This window comes from Pelmatolapia mariae, linkage group LG17 (genome assembly GCF_036321145.2).
Source record: "Pelmatolapia mariae isolate MD_Pm_ZW linkage group LG17, Pm_UMD_F_2, whole genome shotgun sequence".
Taxonomy (NCBI): Eukaryota; Metazoa; Chordata; class Actinopteri; order Cichliformes; family Cichlidae; genus Pelmatolapia; species Pelmatolapia mariae.
The window spans coordinates 14,966,701-14,991,657 of NC_086242.1; the positions used below are offsets into that span (position 1 = coordinate 14,966,701).

Here is a 24,957-nt window from a genome sequence, read left to right on the forward strand (position 1 = left end):
AGAATGAGGATAGGCAACCTCAAACTTTAAATACTGTATCAGTGTCTCTAAAGCTGGTGTCAGTTTAAGCAATGAAGCATGCAGCAGGAAGCTAAATATGAACTGTGAATTGCACTAATGCAACAAGTGCACAGTTCCGCATGAATGTCCAGGCTTTGACAGATTTAGTCTCATGTATCTGGAAATGAAAACAAGCATTTCAATAAACTGAAAAATATGCATCAGTGGTGGCACGTCTCTGTTTTGACCTTCAGAGAAGAAGCATGTAACTAGTCTGCAAACTTTATGAATATTTATACCATGAGGGGGAGGGAGGGTGATGCTCGGGGCAGTGTGACATCAGCTGCATGTGTGCGTGGGTACAAGTGTGTCAGGTCCACCAGCAAGGGTTCAGCAAGATTTTAAGCAGCAACTGATCACCGCTAACCACAATAACCTTTATAATTTATTCATAAATGCAAAAAGCAACAAATCAGAAATTATTTTTACCTGTACAAAATATAGTAAACAATATAATTTGGTCATAGATGGACTCTTTGAATACCACTGACATGAAAAAAAGCAGCTTAATATTTGATTAACAGATCAGCCATTTTAGAAGCAAACTAGTTAAAAACAAACAAACATCAAAGTTTAAATTATTCTACTAAGGTTCAACTCACTCAAATTCAGTTTGATAGAGGAAAAAAACAAAAAGAGAAAATATCAGTTTGGACTCTGTATCTGTCTTGAAGGACCTGAAGGGACTATCAGTGAACAGAGGCTGTTGTCTACAACACCAATGAACAGCCACCTATGATGCAGTCTAGAGATCTATTCCCAGGTGATTCAACCTCCACTTATACCTTGACTCATGCGCTTAATGACTCCCATGGCACGGGAGAGTTGGTCAGTGACTCTCAGGACCATCTACAAGGTGACAACCCTACTAGAGGTTAAATATCTGAGTCTCCTTCAACAGTTGGAACTGAAGCAGCCTTTTGGATGACAGGAAAAGCATCTTCAAGAACCTAAAAGAAATTCCAGCTGCCTTCTGCTCAAGCACTTCAGACTAAACATTCAAACATGTCTGCTAAAAATTCCATAAACTCCTTTTATCCATACATCCAAATTAAAACCAAACTTAGTTTAGAAACAAAGTAGGGAAGAATGCTTTCATGTTACTCTACTGCTCTGCTGTGCTCAGATTTGGATATACAATACGTAACTGAGGACATGCAAATATATTGCATAATATAAATAGCTTTTTATGATTGTAAACCAATTACAGTGAGGATTGCTAGAATCAAAATTAGACTATTATTCCCAGCTGCAGTTATTTATATGTCACCGCTTTGATCTCAGAAAACCAAACCTAAAACAGGGAAGGCATTAGTGACAATCAGTGTCTGAATATAAACACAGGCTTCCACGTACATCACTATGGTTGACCATTGTTTGCCTGGGTTTGCTTCAAGGTGGAGACAAAAACATCAGGTGTCAGGTCGTTGTATTAAACATACTGCATGTGAATTCTTTGCATCATGATGTCCTTGACATTGAAAAACAATTTAACCCTATCGCCACCCAGCCACCACATCATGTGGAACCAACCATCAGACTATCTGATATCTGCTCCTAAAGTTACAGAACAATCCAGAACGACCTTGTTCTGAAGACACTGGATGTGTTTATCTGTGACAGATAATCTTGTCAAGCAAGGTCGTAGTTTTGTGGGAATGAAGAACACGGCTTGTCGCATTGACTCCTTTACAAGATGACAGATATTAGCAGGAAGCCTGATTAGCTACAACTTTCAGATAATCTCAACACATTTAGAAAGATGGCAAAACAAGATGGTCACACTTATCCGTATTTCTATGGTTTATAAATCTTGGCGTTTACAACTCGCAGCATCTTGTCTCGATGATGATTTGAACTATATGGTTTATGTTCAGATTTATCTGTAGTAAAGAAATAATTACACATTGCTAACAGTGAGTTTATATATGTTTTAACTGATGACCCCATTAAAAATAATAGTGAGTGCGATGTGACCTCTTCACAGACAGCATTTGTAATATAGTTGGCAAACTGTTGCCAAAACCTTTTCCAGTCGATCGATCTAGTCGATGAGTTCTCAGAGCAACAGATGTGATGGATTATGATAAGTTTCTGAAATGACACACTGCTGCTGAGAAGTTTCCCCCCAGCTATTTGCTGTGGCTGCCCTCAGTTATGTTGTAGTTTGAACGCAGAACAAAACTAAAGCAGGCGACGCACTTGAAGTGAGCAAGTGCATGAGAAATTACATTACGCCAGGACCTTGGAGGCTGAAAAGACTCACATATATTAAATGTACAAGACTGCTGGTATATTGAAGTGAATGGCATGATTTCAGTAATGACAAAGTGAGCTGCAACCTTCAATCCCAACAAACAAGTTTGGTTTAAAGCTATAAAAAAAATTAAATGCTAAAGCTTATCTTTAACCATCTGACATTATGCGTGTTCCACATGCAATAAATCACATAACTGGGTTTTATGGCAGTTTTTAGTTTTATTTGACACCTGTGTTATAACACTAACACTGACTCTGTTGGACTTTGCCCTTATTTCCTGTAGACAATAGACGACTATAACTGAATGCAACCTGAGAAGTCACATGGCCGCAGATATGCTGTGTTTGTGACTCGGTGAGGGAGGTTGTGCCATGAGTCTATCTGATCAAAGCACTGTGTTGATGTGTGGGCTAAAAGCTCACCAGCACACTGCCAGCATTTGTGTGCAACCACACCAACTAAGCATTGATAAATCACACGCCTCTTAAAGACTAGATGACAGCTACCTGTCTCTGGTTGGTATCACCCCCCCCCATCCCCACCCCCCACCCCCACCCCACACCAACCAGTCACAGGGAGAGGGTGGCAGTGGTAGCACACCCAGTCTCATCCAACTTTTTGGCAGCAGCCAATAAAAACGCAGGACTTGACTTGTAAAATTTTCACTTGGCAACAATAGGCACAACATTTAGCCAAGACTGATGCTTGATCAGCACCTTCAGTGATACAGCAGAGCTGTGATTGTACCCAAGATGAAGCTACGCTCCTTCTCTTTGCTTCGTTCATCCTCTCTCCTGTGCTGCAGATTCCCAGCATGTCTGCCCAAAGACAAAAACCAAATCCTCCTGAGCCAAACGTGGCCCAGATAACAAAAACAATCTTGTATTTACTTGCTTTCCCTCCATTCTGCCGTCTGTGCATGCAATTTTAAAATCAGAATCCCTTTCCACACAAACACGAGGAAAAAAGATGGGTGTGTGCATTCAGTTTTTTCAGGTTTCTACATGTCTGCACTTGAAAAACCAAAAATGTGTTCCAGAAACTAAATGCTCCTACTGACATCTATGTTTAATCCCAATTTTGTCCCATTATTTTAATTCGATATTCCCCATCTTCAACTTTCAGACAAGGCGGTATCTCCAGATCTACCACTCTGTACACACAGATGACAACAAAAAGAGGTCACAGTCAAGGTCCTCTGCTGAGGCCCCTGACATTTTAGCCTTGTTCTTCACATAGATTCCCTGTGGACAAGAGGACAAGAGCACATGGGCTGAAAGTCACTACAGATTAACGCCTGACAATGGAAATGTTCCTGCAGCTGGAAGAGTGTTGGAACGGCCATGCATGAATCAAATTCATGAGACTGAATGCTTGTGAAACACAAGGTTACACAACTCCACCTCCTGCTTCTCTCAATGCCTGTCAGTTAAGCTGAAGGTGTCCCTCTACAAGCCAACATGGAAAGTGGGGCAAAACTGTTTAAGTCCATTATTCTCCTTACAGGCCTTTAGATCAGAATTATGCATTTACAAGATGACTACAAGAAGTATAGAATACATACATCCCAAGTATTTGCTGAAAGTTTATAAATTGAATTTTGGTTCATTGTGATAACTAGTAGCAATTAAAGACACTTGATTTTAAAATGACACACACACACACACACACACACACACAGACACACAAAAGGGAGGTAAACTATATCTAAAAGAGTTTAGGCACCGCCTCACGTTAACAAGAACTCATATGGTGAGATCATGAAGTTCAGGGATGGCTCATTTTGAAAGAAAAAAAAAAACATTTACAATTTAAATTTTGCATCTATCGCCTTCAAGATCATCTCTTTGTGTACCTCAGGCCCCCTTCCAGCATCCCTACTAAGTTTAGTTTACTTTGTAGGAGCACCATTCTGGCCAATTGCATGTGTCCATCTATGATTTCATCACGGACCACAAACCTTCATGTCGATCACTGGTGATTACGACTCCATCCAATTTGTCCCACCACCAGCCCTGTTTGCTCACCTTTTAAGGTGAAGGGTCACATTTCTGACACACTGGAAGAGGTTGGAGGTTTGCCCAAGTCAACCTCCATAGAATCTCATGTTAAAATCTCAGATTTTGCAGCATTAAAAAGCATGTTCAAAGACTGGTGCAAAAGCATGTTGCACCAACCAAAATGCAGCCAAACCCAATGACTGAGATCACGGTGGCTACAACTTTTATACCGTCTCCAGGTTTGACATGCAGTCAGTATGAGACTTCAATACAACAGATGTCCAAGGAGCTGACCTTCAAGTGCATAACCTCAAAATTTAAAACATGAAATAAATAGGCACAGTCTGAACTTTTTAATCACCTAAATTTCTGGGTAACACTAGAGATTCAGTATCTCAACATGGATGAATGGTCTATAGATAGTTCTTTTTCCTCAGGCACCCAGCATATTCTCTTAGTTTATTTTTATCATACTGCAACTGAATTAAACTTTACTTTTAAATTCCTCAGCCTGTCCTTGTCAATCACACAGATTATGAAGGACAAGCAGAGATGAGGTCTGTCAGCAGTGACCTTGTTGTGTTGTCATTGGTGAATAAGACTGCATCTTCTTTTAGAGTCTATATTATGACTTGAAAGGAGAAGTGCTGGGCAGCAAGGACAAACCCTAAAAGCTTAAGGGACAAGCTTCTCAGGTTATGATGCCATCTTGACAAAGTACCACATCACATCCAAAGTCACTCGAGGGTCACTTTAAAAACAGAGCTGGGATACGCTCAAGGCATACAGCTCAGCAGCAGAGGTTTACTGTTGTCTGCAGCTAATGCTGCTGCACTCTGGCCTTATTTCATGTCTCCTTTTCTTCACACTGAGGGCATTTTTTGTATTATTCCTCAAAAGCCACTCTCCACAGGAAATCCACGCCGTTTGTCTGAGGAAGCTTGTTTTAAGCCACAGCTCTGCAGTCCTTCTGCCTCCGGCCTTTCCCCACACAACCCTTCCATTACTGGGTCAGCTAAATGCAGCTGGAGACACAGGCAAAAATCGAGCTGCACAGCTGCACACTGGCTAAAGCCATTATAGCCGGACAAAAGCTGGCAGCGGGAGGAGGGGAGTGAGTGTGGGAAAAATAGAAAGAGCAAAATGATGCAAAATGCAGCCAATAATTAAAGCAGCATTAGTCGGTGCCAAGCAGCACAAAGGAACAGTCAGGCCCTTTCACTATCGCACAGTGACGGCAGTGAAAAAAAGAATCCTGAAAAGCTCTGTTAAGTATACAACCACTACTGGCTGTAGTTTCACAGTGCTGTGCCAACATGGACTCCAGGAGATACACCTTTGTCCACCATTCAGAAGAACCACAAAAGTCAATACATCCTGCATTTAGAGACAGAGGAATCACCATCCAAGGCTTAAATCAACAGAGAAGCAATAGTGGTCATCCCAGCTCCTAACCCACAAGTCCACATTTCTAAATTTGGTTTTGTTAGGCTCACCGTGCTGTTTAAGGCAGTTTCTGGTTCTTGTCTCAATGACAATCAGAAGAGAGGAAATGAGTCTCTTTTTCCTGTCCCAGAGAGACTAGATGAGGGTGGGGTAATGACCTGACCACAAGATTAAATAAAATACATTAGCTGCTAAGAGTAACACTTGAGAAAAGCATGTTAATAGTGACTACTGGGCAAGCCCTTTAGTCTTTTAGTTACTGCTATTATGCCTGCAATTTACAGTGATAAGAGAAGTAAGCTAAATTTACAAGCCTCAGATAAAATCTCACTAATATAACAAGCTTATAATCATACTTTATACACCCTATTGGAGAAACATATGTAGCAGAAAAATATAGAATGTGGAGAGCTCTATTGTTATAGTCAAGCTAAAGTACTAAGTGGACTTGAATAGGTTTGAGCTCAAAAGCTAATGAATTAGCATTACTCACTTGCTAAATGTATAGCTCATAGTTTTAAATTATTATCCACTAGTGTAGATAAACTTAATTGTCAAAACATAAAAGAAAAGTTTAATTACAGCAACTAGTTAAAATTATATTAAAAACTATATAAAACATTATGAGTAACAGTTAAATTGTTAGGCATAAATACGGCTAATAGTTACCCAAGCCAAGCGTATACTATGGCAAGTAGCTAATAGCTCCTTGCTAATAGCACTACCATTAACTCCTTTGTACAACATTAGCTAAGATTGACATAGCTGTAACTGAAATTGTTTGTTACACTGCATAATATAGACATTGATGGATCTCTTGTTTAACCCTCTGGGGTCAAGGGACATGACCAATTTAAGATACAGCAACAAGATGCAGCGACCCAGAGGCTCCATTTCAACTTGGGTCGAAAGTGTGGACTTCTAAGGAAAATGATTCATTAAACATGTTTGTGGTTTTTACAGTAAAAAAACATAACTTTTTTCTACTCTGATTTTAAATTTTTTCCTCTGAATTTAGATCAATTACGCTAATATAGTAAGTCAAAATGAAAAAAATAACTCCAATTTCAGATATTTGAGGTTGTGCTGAAAATAATGATACCAAAGAAGGCAAGATAAACAGTTTTTAAAGGTGAAATATAGAGGTAAAATTAAAAGTAGTCAAAAACGGCAAATTATACCCTGGACCCCAGAGGGTTAAAGAAGAGGAAACTACACAGTAATAAAACATCGCCCATTAATGTGATTTTGTTCTGTTCGGAATAAAATGTGTTTCTGGGGTTTTACTGAGATACTAGATAAGATAAATAAAGATGTAAATAACCATCAACATAAAGGGCATGGAAATCAATAATAATATCCTTAAGAAAGAAATCATAAATAAAGATCAGAATATTTCATTCTTACAGTATTTTGTCATGCTGTTTATCTTACATATGGATAATCAAGTGTCAAGTTCTTCAAGACAGAGCTACTAGCATTAGCCATTTCAGCATGACTACAGCATAAAGGACATGGTGCCTACATGATGAATACGAGTGTGCTCCAGCAGTGGCTTACTGTATGTTACATCAGATAAACCCACTATAAATGTGACAAGTTATACACTACAGTATTAAAGATGTTTTCAGCACACTGCAGCTCAACTCCCCCGCTCTGGTGTACGAGGCAGTAACTTTGTCCCTTACAAACCCACATAATTGCACAGCACTTTTTAAAAGGGCCCTTATCCAAGACTGCATTATCGCATAAAACGGCAGGTCTTCTCTCCCACTCTCTTTTTTTTTTCTAAGGCAGCTAAATGCTAATCTAATTAGAATTAATTATATTGGCCGTGGGCTTCAAGGATTTAAGCAGCACCTCTTTAATTCAACCTTTTCACTAAACTATGAGCAAGTGTCAACACAAAGGTCAGTGCTCTCCGTTAGATATCTGGCCGTGGGAGCGCTAGTGTGTGAGCTAATGTTTCTGTGTGCACGTGTATACGCTTGCGTCAGTGCGTTGTCTACATTGTATGCGATGGCAGAGGGATTCTGTAATTACACCAGCTGTCTCTGAGTGACAGAGCCTCCGTGAGCTGTGGTGTCCGTTTACGCCTGGCTTAGACCCAGGTTGCCAATCGCACCCGCAGTGCAGCTCTCAGGCCAAGAGGTCAGGAACTTGTATTGTGTGTTCAACGTGGTATGAAACCCCGTGCACCACTTTCAAGTAATAAACACTGTCCTCCAATTATTGGCTGGAATTAGCAGAGTTTGATGACAGCTTTTAATTTTCTGTAATCTGTGTATGATTTCAACTCTTACCGACCCTTGGGAACAAACTGCCCTCCAGCTTTTCTTGAGGATAGTTGCAGTGGTGTGTGTGAAGCTTATGCAAGTTATACCTGTGTACCAAACTACTAATTAATAATAATAATAATAATAATAATAATAATAATAATAATAATAATAATGATTATTATTATTATTATTATTATGTAAGACTAAAACTGGCATCAGAAAATAGTTACACTAAGACATAAATCAAAGCAATGCATTGGAAGAAAAAAAAATGCCATGCATAACTTGTATCCTTAAATATATAGTTCAAAAATTTTGCAACACAGTGAGTTTACATCAGATGGCTCAGTCATCCACACCTTTTTAAACAGCTTCCCTCAAGGCTGAAAAACATATGTATGCTGCCACAAGCTCCACATGTCACATGTTCATTTGAATTCAACTTTCCATATGGTAAACAGTTACAGTGGAGGGAAAAAAAAAGTGTCATTGTATGTTTAATCTGAAATAGCATCGCTGGATTAAAGTTTTAAATGGAAAAGGTGACAAGGAAAAACTACTGGAGATTCATGGAAGCCACAATTACTCTAATTCCTAGAAACTCAGCTTCCATGCACCGAGAGGAAACCGATCACCTGTCCCATTGTCTGAGGGCCACGGGGAGAACAGGACTCTCCCTGAACCATCAACACCAACTCACTCACTATAATACCAAAACTGCAATGTTATACTTTGAAATTAGAATTAGAATAATTGTTTATCGTGTTGATTTTTCCCTTAATGCAAATACGGGGATGTAAATGGATTCATGGACTGCACAGAGCCATAAATCACTGATTCCCAACCAGGGATCAGTCTTCAATCCGTCAACCAGACCAGCTGAAAACTGGGTTATTATCAAAACAGGGAAGACAAAACAGTGCCTTTGTACCCCTTTGTCTTGATGTCTTGAATGCAAGTTCAAGACATTTTTATTCACCTTCCTGGTCCTCCAACTCTGTAATCAGTTGTCACTCCTCTTTAGTTGAATTTAAATTCAGACTTTGCATCAAGAATTTGATTCAGTTCCCCCATTGTGTCATCATGCATTATGGCGGTAGGGCAAAAAGCACGATCCATCACTCGAGTGTGCAAAAATTTCAATTTACTTCTCACTACATCATGTTCATTATGTAGTGAGTGATTTAGGACACAGCCATATATTTCTTTGATTTCACTGAGCAAGCTGCTGGCAGTATGAGTATCCAGTTCTTTCAGCTAATGTAAAAAACACCCATGCAAACTCAGGCTGCAGAGAGCCTGCCAGTGTTTTATGATCTATTTGAGGGAGCCATTAGCAAAATGGCTGACCAAAGTCTCACTTTCCATAGCCAGTCAAGCTTAAATACAGTATCTAGACATGTTGTGATGATGGGTGAGGCGGTCTCAAAAACCTAATTGCATAAACAGACCAGTGGCACAGGCCATAGCCGCTCTGTTGCTTATCCCGCAGGCTTGTTATTTCTAATGTGGAAAGAGGTTTGCAGGATTTAAAGCTGCCATGAGTTATCCATGCAAAAGGTTGGTGGCTCAGTCAGAGATTGGTCCAACCCAAATGCTTTTACCAAGTTCTTTTAGATTTTTGCCAAATTTGGTCAACTGCCTGACAACACGCCGCCCACCCTACTGTAGACAGCAGTAGTGAAAAGGTTTAATACGCCAACAAAAGCCCTTGTTGCAAAATGTTTTCTTCACATCAAACAAGACCAAACAGTCCAGGAAAGTTAATGCTATACATTTCCTAACCTGGATGATCGAGCATGCATCAAGACATGACCAAGCCATGAGTTACCCCATGGTGGATATTATTAGTCTCAAACTGAAGCTTTAATGGTGTCATATAGTCAATACTGGCTTATAATGATTGGTTCATTCTTTCAACCAATGACACAAAGCTCCCTTGCATGGAAACAGGTATCTGTGACCAAGTGATTTAATTAGCTATCCAGAGCAAAGATAGATTACAGTGAACACAGAGTAATGTAGTCCTTAACACACTACAGCATCACCTTCTGTCAATGCCAGATAGGTTTGTAATTAATGACAGAAGAGCTCTTCAAGTACCTCATCTTCTAAAAACCTCCACCCACCCACCCACCCACCCACCCATCCATCCATCCATCCATTGTTCCTATATGCAGATTAAAGCGGATGGTTGTGAACATGAGAGGTATGAAAACCCACAGATTATTTCATCTGCTGCTGGACAGATTAGGTTACATTAATGCAACGAGATCTCTCCACTATACAGTTATAATCTTTTTATCTTTGGCGATTGATTTCAGAGAGGGTGTTCCTCGTGTCACAATCACTCTGATCATTCCGGCACAGTTGTAATAATATCTGAAAGGTGTGACAAATTTGATAAGAGGGCACATACACACAAAAACACATAGTGTTTGGTGTCAACTTCTGTGAATGGAAAGCAAATATCTTTGGGCCAGGAGAACATGGTTATTGCCACTGCTGCTGCTGGAGTGTGTGTTGATTTCAGGGAAAGCATGCATGCAATCGGCTTTGGCCGTCTGCTGGCAGAAAGATTAGAAGAAAGGCTGCTCTCTTACTGGGACTGGAGCATGAACGTGGTCTCTGAGGGCCCACTTAGAGCTCTACCTTCCTGCCAGAATAACACATGTTCCAATGAAGGGGTAACTGTGGCACACTTCAGACAGATTCTCTTCAGCTAAAAATGGGTTGGCCTTAAGATTAAATGTGCTTTATAATTCAATTTGGTCTGGGGGTAACATTCATAAAAATTCATGTTATTTACTTGTATTAAGAATCAAGGCTGGTGACTGAACAGATGTCCAATATTGTGTCATTTATGCTACTTGGAAGTTCAGACCAGCTTTTTATCTGTTAAAAAAATAAATAAATAAAAACTCGTTTCAGATATGAAATCTGATTTAAGCTTACACATCAGGTTTTTGAGATGCACATCACTGATATTTTGACACGTCAATATAGCAACACAACGTCTGATGTGTTTATTCAGAAACCAAACCAGAAGACGATATGAGAGAAGCACATTTTTGCCAATTTAGCTCAAAATAGAACAAGATGAGCGCTCTAGTAATGTTTGAGGTTGCTTTCATGCTTATACTACACATCTGTTTCTCTTTGGGTGAATCAACAGTAGTCGCTCATCATGCTCATATTAAATTTGGCCTAATATCTGTTTTCCAACAGTTTTATATCTTAATTAAGTTTATCCCCCATGCTCATCGCTGACACCGTCCAGTTTTGATGGGAAAAAGTCGAGATGAGAATGTAAAAAGTGCATTTTCAGTGATATTCTGACACTCATCAGCGCATTATCCAAAAGCTCGGCATAAGCCTCTGCTCTGAGAGTGCCAAGAAAATTCTGGAAAACCTGTATAAATACTTCCCATGCTGCTGATTCTGTTGGCTTCAGTTTCCTTTTTAACTCCTCTTCAAGCACCAGTTCACACATTATAAAACCAACAAAAACAACTCCCCTAAGTTTTAGCATCACTTTTTACTTAAGTGCTGAAAAACATTGCCGGATAAAATGACACCACACCATGAAGCTGATACAAAATTATTACGTCACAACCTCGAATCTCTGGAACAGACATTCCCGTATAAACAGAAAACAGCTAACAGGGCTGATTTGGGGCCATAATCGTGCCACCTTTACTGCCTCCAGTACCTGTAATAGAAGGCAGCCTTTGACCACTCGTTAAACCCTTACTTAAACAAGTCAGACGTTCCAACAGATCCATCAAGCTTTGACTTTTAAATCACATGTTGTGACAGCGTGCTTGAGGCTTTATCTGGAGATGGGTCTTTGCAAAACCCCAAAACAAAATTGTAAGAAATACATTAATATTTCATCTCTTACTAAGCAGATGTAACAACTCCAATTCATCTGGAACACCCCCTCAAGTCAGACTTTCAACCACAAGTGGGTGGCAGTGTATGTAAACATTAGTAAAACTTGCAACCTATACTACTGTTGTGTGACTACCTAAACGAGTCTTTTAAATAAGTTTCAGATGCGTTTTTAAGCTAAAAACAAAAAGAGCAAAAAACCCCCAAACAAACAGAAAGTTTGCTTAGAGATGCATTCATTGATTCTTACCAAGTTGGAGCCAAACAAGTCCTGGTTGTCAAATTTTACTATCGGAATGGACTCGATTCAGTAGTACTGTCACTCCCAGCTCTGACATAAGACATCCGAGGTAAATTGATCGTCTATGACATCCGTCCTTTTCTTCGCATTGAGTTGGAAGTTTCCCGGTCAATGTCAGTCTTGTTTATCCTCCTTATCATACTGTATGTTCCGAGTACAGTCGGGAAATCTCACAGATAATAAGCTAAAATTTCTGGACTTACTTCAGCTCTACCACCATTTTTAATAGAAACTCCTTTTTAACTGAGAGCTGTGGCTGATGTAGCCACAGTAATCAAGGCGTATCTTAGCTTGCTGGATGAATGACACAAACTACTGGATTAACAAAGCTGTTCAACTAGTCATTTCTTGATATAATGGTTTTAATGTGCTGGTATATACATGGGCAAAGTTCAAATATAATTTGCTAAAAGGCTTTATTAAACACACCCCATCAGAACTATGAGTCGTTTTCAAAGTGTGTTGTTACAACCACCTGCTTTACACTTAACTTCACAGCAGCTCAGGGAGTGGCAGCCTTCGTCATCAGCTCTGCTGTAGATGGAGGACAACAACTTCGACTAATCACTGGGTGAGTGAGATCTGTTCAACATTTAAAACTAAGGCAGTGCTGAGATAGTCGCTTTGGCAGCTAGCCATGTGTCCTAGTATAAACGGCTGGGCATTTATCCAAAACATCCCAAATGCTGACAGCTGGGTTGGGCCACCCTGGCACAAATGGCCCTAATGGGGTCCCAGACAAACATCAGTCCAAATGAGCCCCAAAGGCTTATTCCATTTACTCCCATAAAAAGACAAACTCCAGAAGTTGTACTTTATGACTTAGAGTAGTAAGTTTAAGACACTCAAGCAACCAAACAAACTGAATGCCTCAGCATGAGCAGTCTGTCAGTCCAGTCAGTCAATCAGCCAGCTGTTACATCATTCAGTGGAAAATCTTGCTAGACTTGGGAGGTGAATGAGGATGTACTTGTTTGACAGGCAATACAAATCAAGACAATGGAAGAGCTTAAGATTAAAATGAGGAAACCATTTGGGGTATAGCATTGTTGAGGTTATATTTAACAAGTAAGCAGAACAGCAACTTTAAACACTAGAAGTTCATAAAAAAGTCGAGTTTTACCATCTTCGTAGGGCACGTGGAAGACACATTTAGGTTCGGAAGATTATCATGCAACAACCTGGATGAACAGATCAATGTAATTTAGGCATTTCTTTAATAGGGAAAGTTAAAATAACTGACATATACTTGCTCAGAAAGGTAATTTCTGGAAAAGCAAAAGTTTTAGAGATGGTAGGTCAGTGATTTCTCTACTGCAAAATCATGAGGGATTATTTTGATTATGAATGGTTGGAATTCAAAAAGGGGGCAAAGAAGACAACTTTCAAAAAATGTAATCAAATCGCCGCCAACAACCTCAAATAGAGGAATAATAAGCATTCTGTGCCCCCCCCCCCCTTTTTAACTCAAACAATCTACAAATATTTACCTGGATTATCAGTGATGGAAACTGGAAATGTTTAAGCTAAATGTACAGACCAAATCCACAATTTTGAGGGCTTTACAACTGCAGATTTACATAATAAATTCATTTTCTCTAGATTTGCAATAGAAACAGATTAAACCTCTTTTATTAGCACTGACTGCTAAATGAATCATGGCTAATAGCTTCAAGAATCCCCCATCAAACAAACAGTTCAAAGCAAAAACTAGACTAAACTAAAAAAAACTGTTTAGAATGACATAAAACCAGAGCTACGGGTCTGATTGGAAGATAACATCAATAAACACCCAATGCTTTTAAAACCATGTGAACAACAATGAACAAAGCAGTCTACAGATCCTATCATAGATATTACCGTCTGATTAAAAAAACAAAAAAAACAAAAAAAAAAACAACAACCCCACCCAAAATGTTTAAAATGTCAACAATGACTGAAAACATTACATTAAATTTTCAATATAACTCACATACTGTCGGAGCCCTTCAAAATAAAACTGAGCTTAAAACCAGAAAATATGATTATAACACATCTCATGGCTTGATGCTGTGGAGGCAAGGCATAAAGCAAAAGACCAAGTACCTCCCTTCTTATGAAGTCAAGCAACTTCTCTACAAAACCATCATCCTGTTGGTTCGGAGGTTAGAAGCGCTTTATTCAGCCTGTTTCAAAGGAAACCCTGTCACATTACAGGAAGTAAGGACACAGTTCCCTTTGATATCCTACCTTTCTTACATTAAGTTTCTTTGAAACCTGGAGTGTGGGAATATACTGCATGCGGTGATTGTTGTAAGCCTTTGTGTTTGCTGAACTGTGTTTTGAACACACACCCACTAAGATAATGTCCAACCTATTATGTAACACAGGCCATAGACTCAAATTATGTTCAGACATTGTGCGGTGGTTTGGGTGTTTGTCTTTTCTCAGGAAGTCTTATCAAAGCATGACTGATTATGACTCACTTTGTTTTTTTTGTTTTTTGTTTTTTTTTAATTCTTGCTCAATTACTCAAACGATGAATCGCTTCTTAAACAGTCACAGTTCATACATTAAAGTTAGTTAGGACATGCAGGAAACCCAAATTACATCCCTGAGGCCACAACATGCTTGTAGCCATGTGTGAAGCGGCATTCAGTGAAACTGTGAAACCCCCGCTTCACTCGTAGGATCGTGTTTCTGGAGAAGCTGTCACGCTCGCAACAATGGATTAATGCAACTGAGAAAGTAACACTGCAACACAAACTTGAACTTTGAGCAAGTAAAGACTTGAGTCTGAAAGAGGCACCTAATGCACAAAAACGCTTTACTCTTCCAGCAAGCCATCACCAAACATGTTCAAATAGGCCAACTGATAAAACAAGATTAAAGTGAAGACTAATCTGGTCTTGCCTACATTTATTTACACTATTTAATTGGCATCAATACACTGTGAAGAACTGCCTAATAACTACAACCAAACCAGAAGTGCTACCTAGAACTGGATTTCCCTGAAGAAAACAATCATTTTCTGGCACGTTCTACAGTTGTTTGTAATACACAACACACATCTATCTATCCATCTATACACAAGAAATCCTGATGTGAAAGCTGCTTGCATGCTCCGCTGTGACTTTGTTATGACTCTGAAGCGAGTACGAATGGGAGCTCCCTGTTTAAATCTCCTGAATTTAATTCAGATGTAACCTCAGAGTGGTCTTATGCTCAGAAATACTCCCCTGTGCTGTGGTTGGTCATTGACAACATTAATCAACACAGACAGAAAAAGCCTCTAAATCCTCCAGTGGATATCACCCTCCAGTGACAAGCGGTCATCAGAGCACCCATGTCCCTGTGGGGTTCAATGTCACACGACGCTTCGATATTCTCCTCTTATTAACAGCATGGAGGCTCACAGGAACCACAGATGGAGAGCAAGTAGCAAGGTGACACATGCTAATTTACAACATCTGCTCAAACCTTCAATTTAAAAAAAAAAAAAAAAAAAGGGGGGGGGGGGGGGAGAGATGTGTGGTATTGCATGTTTAAACCTTTACGAGTAACATCTGATTTTTCAACCCGATATGGTCTGAAAAATACACTGATAGAAAACACTTGAAAATGTATGGAAATCTTAATATTTTCAAGATTTTTCCCCATTTACACAATAAAAGAAACTACTGTCATACAGGAAGTTCACCTAAAATAAAATACAGAGAATTAGTAACATAAGGATTCCACCCTTTTTGGTCCTACATCTCTTTTTCAGTACGTTACTAAGTAACGCATTACTGTAATTAAATTACTCTACTTTTTCAGTGGAAAAGTAACTGATTACTGTTCATTTTTAGGTATTTTAATTACAGTTGCTTACAATGTACTTGCGTTACATTGTAAAATAATTAAACTCGCTGAATATCATTATTTATTTTCAATAATTTATCTTCTAAAGGTAAAAGTAAACTGCCGTTTTAACATCGTTGCAGTGCAGGTGCACGTCATTTCGCGCCAGTTTGCTGCATAATCGTATTCTAAAGCGGAAGCTGTCGGACTCGGCTGAAGCGAGTGGCTGTTTTATGAAATGCGCATATTCCCGTCTCTTCACTTTTCTGAAACAAGCAGACAAGAACATTACAGTAATATGTAAAAACTATCGGCCGCTGTTAATAGCACGAGGAATCTATTGAAGCGCCTGACACGAGAGCATAGACGAACACTTCTGAGTGATTCTTGTTCATCATCCATGGATAACACCGCGGCAACTCCTGCTAAGCAGGCAAAACTTGATTTTTACTTCAGCACAGAAAGTGTCTGAAGGTGAGCTTAAAAAATGATTGCAGGCTACATCGTGGAAGAGATGCTACCGCTGCGTACTGTAGAGTCTACATCTTTTTTAAAAAATTATTTATTATTTAAAGAGTTTAATTTCTATTGTTTGTCCACTCAAGGTTTATAGGGATTTTAAGAAGTATTTAGTTAAATTACTTATTGAGTAATTAAGTTACTTTTCAGACACAGTAATTAGATAAGTATTTTAAATACAATATTGATTAAGTAATTAGTAATTAATTACTTTTTTAAAGTAACTTACCCAACACTGCTGAGGACTAGATGGAGTATTCGATGACGAGAAAAATCATTTCTGTATTCAATCAGACTTGGCTCCCATTCTTACTTTATCTTTTAATAATATTTCAATCTAATCAGTCCTCTAGAAAGCATCTTTCCTCTCACTTCCTCTCATGGCCCTGACCCCCTTTCTCCTGTTCATTTATCCTCACCATCCACAGCCTTAAAGCACCAAACACTGATTCAGACGTGTTCAGGTATTCCAATGACATAGGGCAAACCACAGGTGCAGGGAAACCTCTTCTTCATTAAGCCTGTCACAGGCGTGAGCTACTTTTAGACTATTTAGTCTTTTGGCATCTTTAATGGGAACTTTTCGGTGTTTCTTGCCAGGGATTCAGATGTTTTGATGACATTATGCAAAAAAAAAAAAAAAAGTAAAGACAAAGAAAACTAATGCGCCTGCAAAACAAAGTAATTCTCCAAAACAGTACTTTGGTTAATAAACATGAACCTACTTTGCGGACCATGAGAACCTGCGGAAAAGGCGGTTACACTCCTAACTAGGGCTGCAACGATTCGTCGATGTCATCAAGACATTGTTGACGCGTCATATTCTAAAACCACGCAAATGTGTTTATGTAAGGAAGCTAGGGGGCAGAATTGCCTCTATCATCTGCCAAGACTGCAGTCAATACTAATGAAGAAGAACACAGAGCAAACAGCACAACAGCTAGTTTGTTTTTTCCCCTCACATTAATATTAAGGTTTATTTTGAATGGTAAACCTCTTCAACCTAATATTAGGTAGTTAATCTATGGGTTGGACCATATATATCAGTTTAATTGGTTTTGAACATGACACCATCTGAGACATGATATACAACCACAGGAAGCAGAGATAAGAGTTATTGAAATAATCACTGACTAATCAAAGAAAAATTGGCTGATTAGTTGAATACATAAATATTCATTTGTTGCTGCCCTACTCCTAACCTGACACACAGTACTAGGAAGTCCAGTATGACTTGGCCCTCATGAGGGCCCTTATTTCCCCGTCATGCAGATACAAATGACCCCAACAGAGCACTTTGCTCCCGGGCTGCAGGCTTACTTTTGGTTTCTTGAGTTTCTGAAAGTAGAATGGGAGGCAGAGCCTTCAGCTTTCATGCCCTTCTCCTGTGGGCAGGATGGGACTATGGGACTAAACTGTCCCATAGTTTGTGTTTTACCCTCGTCTTGGAGCTCTGGTAGCAGTACATGGCCGGCCCTCCCTGATGCCGTTTGCCCTATGTACTAATGCCTACAATACTGCATTGATATATATTTTATTGTGAACTGAACTTTGAAAGACTCAATTAAACACAAAATAGTTTTTCTTCATTCAGTCGCAGGCTGTGCAGTACATTGCCGAGGGCTGCTGCTGGCCTGTGAGATACAGTTTGAGATCGGTGGATTTTGGCTTCTTTTAGTGTGCTTCTGCAGCATTTATCATTTAATAGCCAAAAGCATTTTAGCTCCTCACCAGTTCTTGCACTGGATAGCTGGTATGACTGCATAATTCTGAACCCTACTGTGATGAAAAGGCAGCACAAACAATCAAAGGAGTGCAATCTGTAGTTTTCCACACATTCAAATCGCCACAAAGATGAAGCCTCTTATGTGTTTATGAAGCTGCTGCTGTTGTTGTTGGCATGAAATGAAGATGTCAGATGGGTCAGAGGATATGAATGAATGCAGATAGACAGAGATAAACGGCACACCCACCAACAGGATGAGCTTTTATTTCCTGTTAGCCTTTTTAAACACTCATTTCAGGGCAGTCCCTTTTGTTCTAATTAGAATGAACTGCCACAAAGTGACAATTCTTTTTTAAATGTATTATTTAATGCCACCAGCAAATGCTAAATTCCCTGTTTACCCCAAGGAGTCTCACAGTCTAGGTGATAGATTGGCACAAAATGTTTCACTGTGTGGACATTTATGAGCCCCCGACCAATTAACTGACCTCTCTGAGGCTGTGTTCCCCTTTTCAGAAGACCTCTAAAAATTAATCATAAGAACTTTCATGCATAACCAGGCTGTTGTCATTCCTGAGACATAAAGCATAGTGTAGCTTTTTGCTATGGCTCAGTTGCACACAAGCTTTTGTGGGCATCACATGGCAGAGTTGCAATAAAGAAGGCACATTTCCAGTGCAGTCTCATTGAGCATTAAACGTAAAGTAAAGCGCTATACAAATACAGGCCATTTACCATTAAACAACCTTTAGCCCTCCAGCTCCCAAAGAGCAAAGTCTGTGCGATGACCAAGAGTACAGCTAACTATCCTGTGAATTCCCTAACCCTAACCCTAATGGTCGTTCTCCCTTTGTGCTGCCTCCTGCATGCTTCACCCATGCAGCACCCGTGACAAAACCAAACTGAGCATTTTCTGTACAGTTCATCTCCTAGTTAGATGTGAGATCAGTGTCCGAGTCTGATTCCATGTGAAAAAACACCCCTTCCTTCATTTAAAGGTCTTGAGTGTTCCCCTGGAACAAATTAACCTACACACTTTAACTGGTACACTTCACAATATCCAGAGGTGAATGCATGATATGTTGCAGGTAGGGCTGGGCCATATCATACCGTTCACGGTAATACCAGTGTAATTTTGGGCAACGATAGGAAAATGAAATATCGCGATAGAATATGGGTAAAACGCGCATGCGCGGTGCCTATGTTTACATACGCACAGGGGGGTGACGCAGAATGAGAAGAGCGAAAGTGTATGGGCTCAAAATGTGGTCATAAATATTTTGTACTTGTAAATCAGTTTTGTATGTGTAAAAAGAATTTGTGTGTGCGTAAAAAAGATTTGTGTGTGCGTAAAAAAGATTTGTATGTGTGTAAAAAAGATTTGTATGTGTGTAAAAAAGATTTGTGTGTGGACTTTGCCAAAAACCCCCTGCAAGTTACAAGTACGGATTTTGACCCTATTTTTCTTCCTTTCATCTGATTGGTCAATGTCATGTCAATCACAAATGTAACAATCCAATCAGAGAACAGATGGGTTTGGCTGTCGGAGGGGCACTTTTTTGAACTGCAGGTCCTTGAAGGGTGATACAGTTTGAAGCTGGAGGATCTCTATATAAATATCCGATAGCAGCTAGGTCCTTTAACTTTCAGCAGCTGTTGAAAGGATAAAGTTGTGGTATGTCAGTGGTTAGAAACACCATCATTACTTTAGGATTAGTTTAACACAAAGTCAGGGCTGACCCGGGACCATTGCTGTGAGTCACAGTGCGCAGCATAAAAGTCCTTTCACATCGGACACAGGATGTGCTGCTAATTCTAACTGCTAACTAAAAGCAAAGGATCCAGAATTTGTTGCGCTGGCTGCTGGGCTCTGTGGGTTTTTGCAGCAGCTCTACCTGTACTAGATGCACCTGCTCCTTGTCGTTTCTATCTCTGACTTTATGTCCTCTACAAGAGTTTCGGGGGGGGGGGGGTTTGCTAGTTCTTCAAATGTTCAATAAAAACATGTATGCTAATTCATAACGAAGAAAGCTTTGTAATGAAGACTGTCATTTCCAAAACACTGCCCCCCCCCCCCCCCTGCGGTCCGCAGCGCTGTTGAAAAGGCTGTGGAAGTCCCTGTATTAAGCACATAGACCTGTGACACAAAAATCACCAAACTCAGACCACAGAGTGTTTTCCTTCGTGGTGATAAAGGAAAACGCTGAGTTGGCATGTAAAAGGGCATTTATTCCCTTCAAAGACCTGCAGTTCAAAAAAAGTGCCCCTCCGACAGCCAAACCCATCTGTTCTCTGATTGGATTGTTACATTTGTGATTGACATGACATTGACCAATCAGATGAAAGGAAGAAAAATAGGGTCAAAATCCGTACTTGTAACTTGCAGGGGTTTTTTGGCAAAGTCCACACACAAATCTTTTTTACACACACACAAATCTTTTTTACGCACACACAAATCTTTTTTACACACACACAAATCTTTTTTACGCACACACAAATCTTTTTTACGCACACACAAATCTTTTTTACACATAAAAATCTTTTTTACACATACAAATCTTTTTTACGCACACACAAATTCTTTTTACACATACAAAACTGATTTACAAGTACAAAATATTTATGACCACATTTTGAGCCCATAAAAGTGGATCGTTAAATGAAACTGACGAACCAGAACTGGTTTGTAAGAATGCTGCAACTTCAGTGGTGTGGAACTGGTTTAGCTTTCGTCCGTCAGATACACAACAAAGCACTATTTTTGGTAGAGCATGCTAGCGGGCCGTCGTTATTACCGTGTTGTTTGGAAAATACGGCACACATAAAATCAATCCTTTGATTTTTCTGAAAATCGACAGTGCCCCTTATAATCCCGTGTGCCTTATGTATGAATTCTGGTTGTGTTTACTGACCTCGAAACAATTTTATGTGCTACACGGCGCTCGAAAATCTGTCAAATGTTTTAGTGCGACTTTGCTAAGCTATGAAGCCGCACCGCTTGATGGACTGTCGGAGCATTACGGCTATCGTAGGCAGGAGCCTCGCGGAGTGATACGTACTGTGCTTCAACATAATATTACCGTATTGTGTGTGTATAACCTCTTTTTAAGTTTTGTGGATATTATACATGGTTATGCTGAGGATATGTCGGCCAATTTCCACTGGAAATGCCTTTTGGTTAAACTGTTAGCAAGGAATTTGCATTTGCACTGTTACATTTTTAAATAACTTTAATACACATAAAAAACAGCTGCTTGTTTAAGTGAAAATACATTGATGGGGTTTTTTGCACTAATAAAGTTGTGGAGTTGTAAAGTATTTTGTCTAGTGTCAATTATATCGTCAGTTATATCGTTATCGCAAATTTTCAAATGTATATCGTGATAAATATTTTTGGTCATATCGCCCTGCTCTAGTTGCAGGTTACAATGGTTAAGCAGGATCAAATGTTCAATGTGGCTCTCTCTCACCAGCACTGACTGACGACACTAACAATATAAAGAGATTTAGGGCCGTGCGGGACCCGCTTATCTGCCAAAGAGGAAGCGCAATCCCCTCACCTCAGACCACATCTTTATATCAAAGCCCTCTTAAAACTGCAGAGAAAGCAAAAGAATCATCTTCCAGCATGCATCTAGGTTTAGTGTGCCATATACTACTACTCTGTGGTATGCACATGCACGGAGGAGGTGTTTTGGAAAGAGTAGAAACACATCTCTGGAGCATTTAAAGATTTATTAGATACCTGAGAAAGGAGGGCAGAAAAGAAGTGCAAGTGTAAAGCAGCTGTTGAGAAAGAAGTTTGCAAGAACACATGAAGCAATCCGGAAGCTACATGAGGGACTTTCTTTTTTTTGTGTGTTACGAAATGCATCAAGATCATTGAAAGTATGTGCTGAAAGAAAACAAACATGTGATTTCAAACTGGACTGCAAATGCAGGAAGGCAGCGGGCCCTACCTTTCTGCAGTCATAAACATACACTGTCTAAACGCACACACACTCCTGGACACGGTGTGCACACTCAGCTAACACTTATCTGAGAGCCAAATATAGGCCATCCCTTGAAGATAATTAGAACTCATTTTGTGATCCCAATTTAGAAATCAGTGCAAGAAGCTTCTCATGTCCTTTACACCAGAAAGTTATGATAAGATACGAAATAAAACACGCTCCCATGAGGAGATGCAAGACTCAGAGAGGGGACAGCCCCCCTCAACCCCTAAAATGAATGATTTTAACTGGTTTTCTCATAATGCATGAAATCAGTATTATAATCTGCTTTGCATATGATCAACGAGGACAAACAGGAGGGTGTTTATATCCGATATATCTGATTTTTATCTCCCATCTTCAACTGTTTGTTTGACCAGTCATGGAAAGACTTGGTTGTGTGTGGGGAGTGGATAGTGAACAGCGAGGGAGAAGCAAGTGAGTCACATAAAATAAGTATTAAAAGAAAGAGCTAGGCAGATGTCATTATTTAGTACCGTTTTAGCTGTTTATGTGCCTTTCTCTGACTCACACACAGTAAGCAGCCTGATGGACAGATAAAGCTCCTTTAACAAGCGCACGATGGGGAATTTATGGTTCAGAGGTGTTAGCACACGGGAAGTCTGTGGGCAGCTACTGACCGTCTGCATACCTGCAGAGAGCGTCTGTTTTCAGATGGCGGCAGAGTCAAATATATGTGGTACAACCGGTCTGAGTGTGAGGTTGTAACATCAAAAGAAATAAGGGAAAGTTTAAAGCGAGTCAACTACCTTTGCTGTCAAACTACCACTGAAATTAATCAAAACTAAAGTAAAACAAGCAAATCCACTGTTCCTCCTGAAACTAAACTATATTCACAACAAAAGCTGAAAACCAACTTTAAAAGAGTAAAAAAAAAAAAATTATAATGACTGCAGCTAAAGATGGCCCACCTCTTCATTAGATTTTCCATGAAGTGCTCAAAGTGCAAAAACAGATGCACTGGAGCAGCGATGTGTTTCACTGGAAATCCTGATACAGTTACCAAGAAAACAAACAAACAAACAAAAAAAAACTGGTTGTGAGCACTTTCAGGTGGGAACTATTTTCTTCCACCAACCAGCAGAAACTTGCATCTGGCTGACTTAACAGCTGAACTAATGTTTACCTTGGTCAGACTGAGCCTCTAGTCAATGGCAGATGGCTATAGGGTGACATATTTACTGGGTGTAGTTTATTAAAAAGAAAATTGTTCCTACTTGAAACTGCAACAACAAGCTTTGCTGTTTTTTCTGAGTAACTTGGTGATGAGTTCTGGAAAGAGACGCTGTTAGAGAGGTTTTCAATTGCACAAATGACGTGCGAGCTTTAAATACCACACACTGAGTGCCATTTAGTGTAATAATAGTTAAGAGAAGGCTGATATCAATAAAGGTTTGGGGGCAAATGGTCAAATATCTTTTATATAATTATACTTTTTGTTTATTGCAGGGTGAACTGTCCCTTTAACTCTCTATGGCGATGACAGTTAAATTCACAAACCTCATGTACTCCAGCCTGAAAGCAGAAAAATCACATCTGTAAGGGAATCTGTACTCAGTTTATTTAGTTTCACGGGGCTCTGATGTGCGCTCAAATGGCTCCAGAAAAATCGGAAAATAATAATAATAATAATAATAATAATAATAATAATAATAAAAGAAAGCAAGGCCCCGAACACAAGCTGGTCACCACCGACTGACGCATGGTGGAGAGTGATCCCAGTCAGACCCCTGAGCAGACAGGAGGGGACTGAAGCGGGTCGCTTCCACATGGCACACCACACAAACACGTGACCGTCACCCGGTCTCTTACCTGTACCCAAAGCTACCATCCCCTCCACACACATACCGATATCCATCACTGCGACAGTTAGAAAGCAATTTAACGGAATTTACATCATCTCAAATCAAGCAAACGCTCTCCACTTCAACTGCGTCAAGACACCGAGCTCCACAAGCACTTACTTCCGGTGTAAGATTTCAAAGTAAAACTAAAGTAACGGAAAAAAATGGTAGGGTACCAACATTGTTTTTAATCAATCAATGAATCCCAAGATTATTATAGTAAACTGAAACTAATCTAAAATTATTAAATTAACATTAAGTAAACTTCTGCAAACTAAAATAACATTTTAAAAATGGAGAGGAAATTGCTACAGTTTTAGTCCAAATGTCTGCAACTGAGACTACATGGCTTTCAGTCAAGAGTATAATTCTAAATATTTAACCTCACAAATGCTACAGATAATATAATTTAAAAGCCAAAACCCAAATAACTAAACTTAAATAAGCAAACAAAGAAAGGGACTGAAAGGCAGGCCAAGGCGATGATCAAACACTCCAGAACCATAAATGTTTTTATTTAACAAGGATCTTAACATCTGACAAGCTGGAAACAGAGACTATTGGATATTTTTTGCCTGAAAGTAAAATTTCAGAGTTCAGGATTCATTACTTGGCATCAAGAAGCCAAGTAACCACAAATTAATTAGATAGACAGATAGTACTGTGAGGTACTACAAAAAAGCTAAAGGAAAACAAAAATTAGACCAATAATGCGCAAAAAGTAGAGCAAATAAATCATATGTACACTATAAATCTAAGAAACTCAGGCACCAATTTCCTTTCTGCTCCACAC

The 24,957-nt window shown here is 39.5% G+C and overlaps 1 protein-coding gene across 4 annotated transcripts in view; it reads right to left on the reverse strand.

The window, feature by feature from the left end:
• The window catches only part of si:dkey-97m3.1 (fatty acyl-CoA reductase 1), a 58,231-nt gene that overhangs the window by 32,204 nt on the left and 1,070 nt on the right, over positions 1–24,957 (reverse strand). The window contains exon 1 of one of the 4 annotated variants that reach the window (XM_063500719.1): positions 24,133–24,240. The exons of the other annotated variants lie outside the window; for them this stretch is intronic. The gene's annotated coding sequence lies outside the window, so the exon portion shown is untranslated. Of the gene's footprint in view, positions 1–24,132; positions 24,241–24,957 lie in introns of those variants that run through there. 4 annotated transcript variants of the gene reach the window in all.